This window comes from Sus scrofa, chromosome 5, assembly GCF_000003025.6.
Source record: "Sus scrofa isolate TJ Tabasco breed Duroc chromosome 5, Sscrofa11.1, whole genome shotgun sequence".
Taxonomy (NCBI): Eukaryota; Metazoa; Chordata; class Mammalia; order Artiodactyla; family Suidae; genus Sus; species Sus scrofa.
The window spans coordinates 48,769,836-48,778,170 of NC_010447.5; the positions used below are offsets into that span (position 1 = coordinate 48,769,836).

The following is an 8,335-nucleotide window of genomic DNA, read 5'->3' on the forward strand; positions in this document are numbered from 1 at the left end:
TCTTTGAAAAAGTACTGACTGAAAATTAAGAACTAAAGGTTAATTGTACTAGTAGAACAGCTGCTTGGAGTCTCTCTTTTAAGAGGAATTTCCTCCTTATTTATCTGTTTAAGTTGATTGAATATTTACTGTATTTACATACACTTGTAGAAATTCCAATGGGAAGAACCACTTCTTGGGACTTCCCATTGTGGCGCAGCGGAGACCATGGATGTTTCGGGTTTGATCCCTGGCCTGACTCAGTGAGTTAAGGATCTGGTGTCACTGTGAGCTGTGGTGTAGGTCGAAGACTTGGTTCAGATCCTGCGTTGCTGTGGCTGAGGCATAGGCTGGCAGCTGTGCCTACAATTAGACTCCTAGCCTGGGAACCTCCACACACTGCAAGTGCAACCCTTAAAAAAAAAAAAAAAAAAAAAAAAAAAAGCACTGCGTCTTTTGTTTTTAAATTCTCTGAACCCCCATTGTATGTCATATCATTCATCCTTTTAGGCATTCAATCAATATTTATTAAGCACCTAAAATGTGGAGTTCCCATTGTGGCTCAGTGGGCTAAAGACCTGATGTTGTCTCTGTGAGGATATAGGTTTCATCACTGGCCTCGCTTAGTGGGTTAAAGATCTGCCATTGTCACAAGCTGCAATGTAGGTTGTAGATGTGGCTTGGATCCAGTGTTGCCGTGCTGTAGGCCTTGCCTATAGTGCCGATTCGATCCCTAGCCTGGAAACATCCATATGCCGAGGGTATAGCTGTGAAAAAAAAAAAAAAAGGGAAAAAAAGTACCTAAAATGTACTAAGCCCAGTGCCGACACTGGTGCTACAATGATGAGCAAATCAGAATATCTTCTCTCCTAAAACTTAAGTTAAATATATCTGTGAGATACATAAGATAAATATGTATCTGTAAGAGATACATATATAAACAAGGAAGCTACTAAGACTGCCAGATTAAATCCAGGATGCCCAATAAAATTTGAGTATCAGATAAACAATGGCTAATTTTTTAGTATAGTGTATCACATGCATCGAAAAGTTGTACAGGAAAAACTTATACCTAAGAATTACTGGTTACTTACCTAAAATTCAAATTTCTCTGGGCATCTTGCATTTCTTTTTTTTTTTTTTTTTTTTTTTTTTTTGACTTTTTAGGGCCACACCCATGGCATATGGAGGTTTCCAGGCTAGAGGTCAAATTGGAGTTACGGCTGCTGCCCTACATCACAGCCACAGCAATGCAGGATCCAAGCCGCATCTGCAACCTACACCATAGCTCAAGGCAACGCCATATCCTTAACCCACTGAGCAAGGCCAGGGATCAAACCTGCATCCTCATGGATGCTAGTCAGATTCATTTCTGCTGAGCCACGGTGGGTACTCCCCCCATCTTACATTTCTAACTAGCATTTCTAGCTAGCTAAATCTAGCAACCCTAAAGCCTACAGATAATAAATAATAACACACTTGGAAAGAAGAGTGACAGGGGCTGTGAGAGCATATATTAGGGATTATCCTATTTTGGGAGTGAGGACAGGGAAAAATTGGGGGCATCTATTATGCGTCATGCACTGTGCATAATGTGATACATATTGTTTGCTAAATTCATGGCTATAAACAGAAAATTAAAAAGTGGAATTGTAAATCTACTGTAACCATATCCATTTGAATTCACTTTTTTTTTTTTTAAGGCCGCTCTTGTGGTATATGGAAGTTCCCAGGCTAGGGGCTGAATCAGAGCTGCAGCCACTGGCCTGCACCACAGCAACTTAGGATCTGAGCCAAGACTGTGACTTTCACCACAGCTCACAGCAATGCCCAATCCTTAACCCATTGAGCGAGGCAAGGAAACAAACCCATGTCCACGTGGGTACTAGTTGGGTTCCTTACTGCTGAGCCACAGTGGAAATTCCCTGAATTCGCTTTAGATAAATGTAATACAACAAAATGTTAGAGATTAACCAAATAAGCTATTTCACTAATTTTATTTATTTCTCCTACTGTTTGAGCTATGCTGCTTTGTTCTTGTTTCTTGAGTGAGTCTGATTATTATTATTGCCTGAATTGCCTTTTTGTATCCATTTAGAGCTCTTGAATCAACACTTTTCAAAAATCCTGATCCAAAACTATAAAGCAATAATTTAAAAGCCTCTGATGCATGGCAACATCTATAAAATGAGTGTGATTTGTTTCTTATCTAAAGTAAGGTTAGATATAAATACCGAGTTCATTATGAAGCTCTAAGACATCTGCACTGAGCGAGAGTCACAGAAATCTACATTTGTTCTGACTTCCTAAAGGAGTTTTCAATAGATTAGAATGAATTCGCCATGTAGGTACAGTATAGATAATATTTCATATCTTTAGAAATTTACAAACAATATTAGAGCAGAATTTGTGTTTCTCAGTCTCCATATTCTTCAATCACTAAGAAACAGTTGGATTTCTCTGCAAAAAGAAAGATACCAAAATAGTATCCTTGAAAAAGATTTCAGGGTGATTCAAAAAGCTCTTTATTTATTTATTTATTTTTGTCTTTTTGCTATTTCTTGGGCCGCTCCTGTGGCACATGGAGGTTCCCAGGCTAGGGGTCTAATCGGAGCTGTAGCCACCGGCCTACACCAGAGCCACAGCAACGCAGGATCCAAGCCACGTCTGCAACCTACACCACAGGTCATGGCAACGCGAGATCGTTAACCCACTGAGCAAGGGCAGGGACCGAACCCGCAACCTCATGGTTCCTAGTCGGATTCATTAACCACTGCGCCACGACAGGAACTCCCGAAAAGCTCTTTAGAAAGCCTTTTAAATCAAACTCTTGACTCAAAAATGATTGTGTTGACAATGTAATTATCTTTCTTTTACCAGCCACTTAAATTTTTTGAACTTCAATTGCTTGAAGAACGAACTTCCAAACTTAAGATCAGATAGACTTATTTTAACATTTGTTACTAATTACAAAATCCAGGCAAATAGTTGATGACTCACCTGAGTTCTGTGTGGTGGTTTAATTATGGCAAAGCCCTTAATTAATATATGTAAACATGTAAATATACACATATGTATATGTGTAGATAAACAATGCGTTCCTTTTGCAAAAGAATCCTTCACAAACAATTGGAGGCCTGTTCACTCTTCAACAACACATAAGAAGAAACATCTGTTCACTGAAATGTTCCCAGGAAACTCCTCAGTGAGCCCAGTGCAAGAGCAGAGCAAGGTTTTCTACTTAACCAGTAAACTTTACATTTGCCAAATTACCCTGTTTTTAGTCTCTTGGTGACTAGTATTTAACGTGATAAAATAATCACAGTTTTTCCTGCTTTCACTAGATAGATGATACCAACTGTTAATCAAAACGACTTGCAAACCACAAGTCCCAGGTTTAGTAAATCTTCAGTGAGTCTGTCATCTGCAAGCTGATAAGACTGGAACCATCTCCTACCATTCATTTAACCTCGTTCTATTAAGCTCCTTGGCTGGGTCACACCAAGCTTATAAACCTCCCACATTGGAACAGTTCCTAAAATAGCACAATCACACATGATGCTTCTGAAAACTGACTATATTCTTCTGTTTCAGTTCTTATTGTATGAAGTCCGGTTTTCTTCTCAGAAACCAGGGAAAAAAACCTATGATAAATCTGTTAACTCCAAGAATTACAGTCTGCAAAACCACAGAACCACTTTCTCCTAACACACATGCCAAATGACCAAGGCTGGCAACAACAATTCAGTGCTTTATGGATTCCAAAACCCTCTGAAAACCATTCTGAGATTTGTTTTGAAAACAACATTTCTGGGAATCTAGTTTTATCACTTTCAGCCACTTAACTCTTTTTCCCTGATTTTTTTTCGTGTTTGGGGTTTTCTCCTAGACTTGTTTTCAGGTTTTCAACGAGGTCTGTTGAACCTCCAAATATCAGTCAGTATTGGAGGTTTGCCTCGCTCACAACAGGTTGAACTTGGGGTTAGGGTTAGGTTTAGGAGACAACAGAGAAGGTACATGTGGGATTGCTTTTCCCTGTTTGGGGAAGGATTTTCTTGGCTTTTGATACCTAAGAGCCACCACCAGCCAATGTTTAATTATTTTCTTGGGGAAAACTCACCACTTTATGTCCACTCCACTTCACCAGCGCTAGAACCCTCTTCCGAGCGCTAGAAATGGAGAGTTGAGGCACTGAGTGGAGCTAACTTCTGCTGGGTGCTGTGGAGTGAGATGAAAGACAAACTCTGGAGAAGAGGGAAGCTACTCATCGGCTACACCTGCGTCTTGAGTTCAGCCAAGATCACAGCAGAGGGGTGAGGAAAGGCACGTGGGAGGAATGAGCGGCTGCACTTGGAGAGGATGGGCGCCATATTGGTGCACTCGCCGCCAAGTAAACACAACCTTAGTGCAAAATAGAGATCACCCAGATTATACGCTCTCTCATCTGCAAAGGAAAAGTCACTCTTTCAGTTAAATTTCATGTTTCTCTTGAGCCCAATACTGGATGGTTTCTAAAATATTAATGCTATGCATCATTGTCTTTTATGGAACCCTGCCTAGTTTGGGAAACACAGAATATAAATTATGCAAAGTGCAACCATTAAGCAAAGAAGTACATAAGAGGTACCTTAAGCTTCATGGAAGGTTGGGATAGGATGAGTTCAATGTGGGTTGAGAAGCCATTATAAAAGGACATAAGCTGGGCTTAAAGTAATAGAGTATTTCGAAAAGGCAGGAAGAAGCTTGGACACACTTGTGAGGTGGGGAAAGACAGAAGAAAGCCTAGTGATGAGACTAAGCTCATTGTTGTGGCAGCACTGATAGTCGATGGAACCAGGAGATGGGTGGGAGAGGGTTGGAGTGGTGGGGAAAAAATGTAAGTTTCCATAGGGAGGATACCGGCAAATTCAGCAATGAATGAAATCTCATATAATGCCATATCCTATCCAAGGAAATGATACTCAGCTGTGACAAGAAGCTTAAAAACAGAACAAACCCATCACAAAACAGAGAAGCAAACCAGAATCAGGGCTCCAAATGTGCAACCCAAAGTCTCATAACTGGAACATTTTTCTCTCAAACTGGTAGTTTTGCTTATGGGGATTCTTTAGCCAGACACCACAGTCCCTTATCACAACACTTCACAGACTCCAGCATCAGTGATTTCCTACTTCTCCTCTATTTACTCTCTTCCCTGCTCTACATGGGGTGCTCTGAAAATCTATTTTGACATATCGAGATTTCTCTTGTTTTGGCCATGCCATGGCTCGTGGAAGTTCCTTGGATGGAACCCATGCCACGGCAGCCACCCAAGCCACTGCAGTGACAAGGCTGGATCCTTAACACACTGTGTCACAAGAGAACTACTGGAATATCAAGATTTTTATATATGCTCCTATTCCTGTGGGTCATCGTTATTTCTGTCACCAGTGAGAGGGAGAGGGACTATAATAATTAAGAACTGGGGCTCTGTGAGTTCTTTGGTGGCCTTGCAGCTAATTATCCGGCATTGTCACTGCTGTGGCTTGGGTTTGATCCCTGGCCCAGGAATTTCTATGAGATGCAGGTGAGGCCAAAAAGAAGCAGAAGAAGAATTGAGGCTCTGGATTCAAAAAACCTGGGCGAAATCCCTGCCCTGCTGCTCACTAGTTTTGTGACTAGACAAATTAACTCTGTGGCTCAGTTTCTTCCTCTGCAAAATTGCACCAATGGCATGAATCACCTTCAGGTTTTCCTGCAAGGGTTAAATGAGATGACATATGTATGATACATTTTCTGAAACTTGATATATTTAATCAGATATAAATATCCTCTTAAAGCATAAAACAGTGCCCAGAAAGAGCCAATTGACCCATTCCTCTCATTAGACTTGCTCTGTTAAACCTCCCAAGAAATGAACTCTCATAACATCCATGCTTGTGATCTTCTTATCAATCCACAGATACCGAAACTAGTGACACCCAGAGAGATTTTCCTCCTAGTCATAAAGGAAGCCAGTGGCAGAGCCAGAAATAATATTCAAATTCTGAATTCACTAGACTATATCGCCTGTCTGGCAAACTACACTTTTTCTTCCTGCGCCACATGAGTTTGTCATACCTGATGTTTCTCAGAGCAGTGAACGAGTAACCCGAACTTATTCAGGAATAACCTGAATAAATTCCAATGGCTCTGCAATGCATTGAATGAACATGTTATTTCATCACTTATTGTCTATTTATCACTTATTTACTTCACCACTTATTATTGTTTGCCTCTGGCTGAGTCTAACAGAGCACAGTTGTCTCTCAATATCCATGGGAGCTTATTTCCCAGACACCCTCGGATACCCAAATCTTGTAGATATATGTCCCCTCTATAAAATGGCATAGTGGAATTCTCTGGTGGTGTGTCAGGTTAAGAATAGGCGTCACTGCAGCAGCTCAAGTCATTGCTGTGGCACAAATTCGATCCCTGGCCCTGGAACTTCCACATGCCACCAGCGTGGCCAAAAAAAAAGGCAAAGTAGTTGCGTATAACCAAACAGCTTCTCCAGCCCCGAAAACCTGCTTTGTTAACACAGGAAGAAATAGAAAGGGATAAAATGTAGGCTTTACCTCAAGAGCCAAGATGGGGCTTTGGCTTGTGGATATACTGCAGGGAGGGTTGATAACATGTTCTTTCCTTAACGAGTCATTTCCCCTTGAGGTTCAGTGACCAGACAGGGGCCCTGATATTGCCAGACCTGAAAGCAAGTGTCTGTCTTGTTATAATTAGAGAAACTCTAAGAAATGCCATTCCTCCTCTTCAACATAACATTTCAAGGAAATCAAATCTTGTGTAAATAGGCAAAAAAAAATCTAATTCCCTGGTGGCGCCACAGGTTAAGGATCTAGAGTTGTCACTACTGTGGCTCAGGTCACTGCTATGGCATGGGTTCGATCCCTGGCCCCAGAAATTCCACATGCCACAGGTGCAAATTAAAAAAAAAAAAAATCAAACAAAAAAAAATCCTTAAATAACACATTCCCCTTCTCTCTAATGGCATCTTTAGTGTTGTTAGACATTGGCCAGTAGCTGGATTGGAGGGGGAAATGGGGCATTATGAGAAGAAAAGAACAAAGAAAGAAAACCAGTGAAACCATCCTTCATGAGAGGCATGACCAAACATAACCTACATTTTTTCCCCAAAACCTGCTGTATGTAAAATGCACCATTGTTTTTAATGCACTATATCTTATAATGGACTCTAGAGTGCCCTTAGATTCTAGGTATCATTTTTTTTTTCTCCTTTTTAGGGCCAAGCTTGCAGCTTATGGAAGTTCCCTGGCTAGGGGTCAAATCTCAGAGCTACAGCTGCCAGCCTATGCCACAGCCACAGCAATGCGGAATCCGAGCCACATCTGTGACCTACACCACAGCTCATGGCAACACTGGATCCCTAACCCACTGAGCAAGGCCAGGGATCAAACCCACATCCTAGGGAATACTAGTTGGGCTTGTTACCACTGAGCCACAACAAGAATCAATGTTTTTAAGTTGTTTTCTGTTAATTAAACGTTAATAAGCAGAGGATGTGTCTTCGAGAAGGCAATTTTCATCAAGATACTGTCCCAGAAAGAAAGAGCTTGGGAATGTTCATGATATATGGGCTCCATTCTGAAAAGGAGGAACACAGAAGTGAATACTTTGGAAGAAAAACTGGCAATATATCCTTGCAGAGAAGTTAAAACGAAGTCAGGCCCTGAAGACTTTACCAAGACATGTCTGAGCTGAATGACAATCACATGTTGCCCTCCCAGACTTACCCTCCTGAAGGAGAGCAAGAGCTACCCATCCTTGTCCGCTGGCCCAGCAGCCTGGTCTCTATGGACAGCATCAGTCTGGCTCACCTACCCTCTGATTTCCCATTGAACTTGGCCATTGGGAGGCACCAGCAGGAAATAGATGAGAAGAAAAGCCTGGGATGGTATTCTAGATCCCATCCTGTCAGGCCTGTCTGACAGTGGTCCAGGCTCACCCATGGCTCCTGTAGGCAGCCCTCTCCTAACAGGACAACTGTCACTTGGTTCTGAACATCTTTCCTCCTTTGGCCCTTGCTGCACCACAATGCCAGCACCACCGGGTGCTCCTACTCCTTACCACTTCCCTTAAATCCTGCCCACACCTTTGTGATTGAAATTTTCTTCAGCCTCTCCTAAAAAAAAAAAAAAAAAAAAAAAAAAAAAAATTTAGACCCTGAGTGATAGACACTCAGAGATTCTTTTAGTTGTCATGTTAATTTCCATAGCCCTATATGGTTGTCATCCACTTTAGACAAGGGGCAAAATACCTTCCTTAAAGTATTTTGCTTTTTATTTTTAAACACTGTGGCCTT

At 41.4% G+C, this 8,335-nt stretch overlaps 1 protein-coding gene across 2 annotated transcripts in view; it reads right to left on the reverse strand.

Annotated features, from left to right (window-relative positions):
* The window catches only part of LOC106507512 (lymphoid-restricted membrane protein), a 127,604-nt gene extending 120,758 nt beyond the window's left edge, over positions 1-6,846 (reverse strand). For both annotated transcript variants that reach the window (XM_021092187.1, XM_021092186.1), the window contains exon 1: positions 4,100-6,846. The gene's annotated coding sequence lies outside the window, so the exon portion shown is untranslated. The remainder of the gene's footprint in view (positions 1-4,099) is intronic.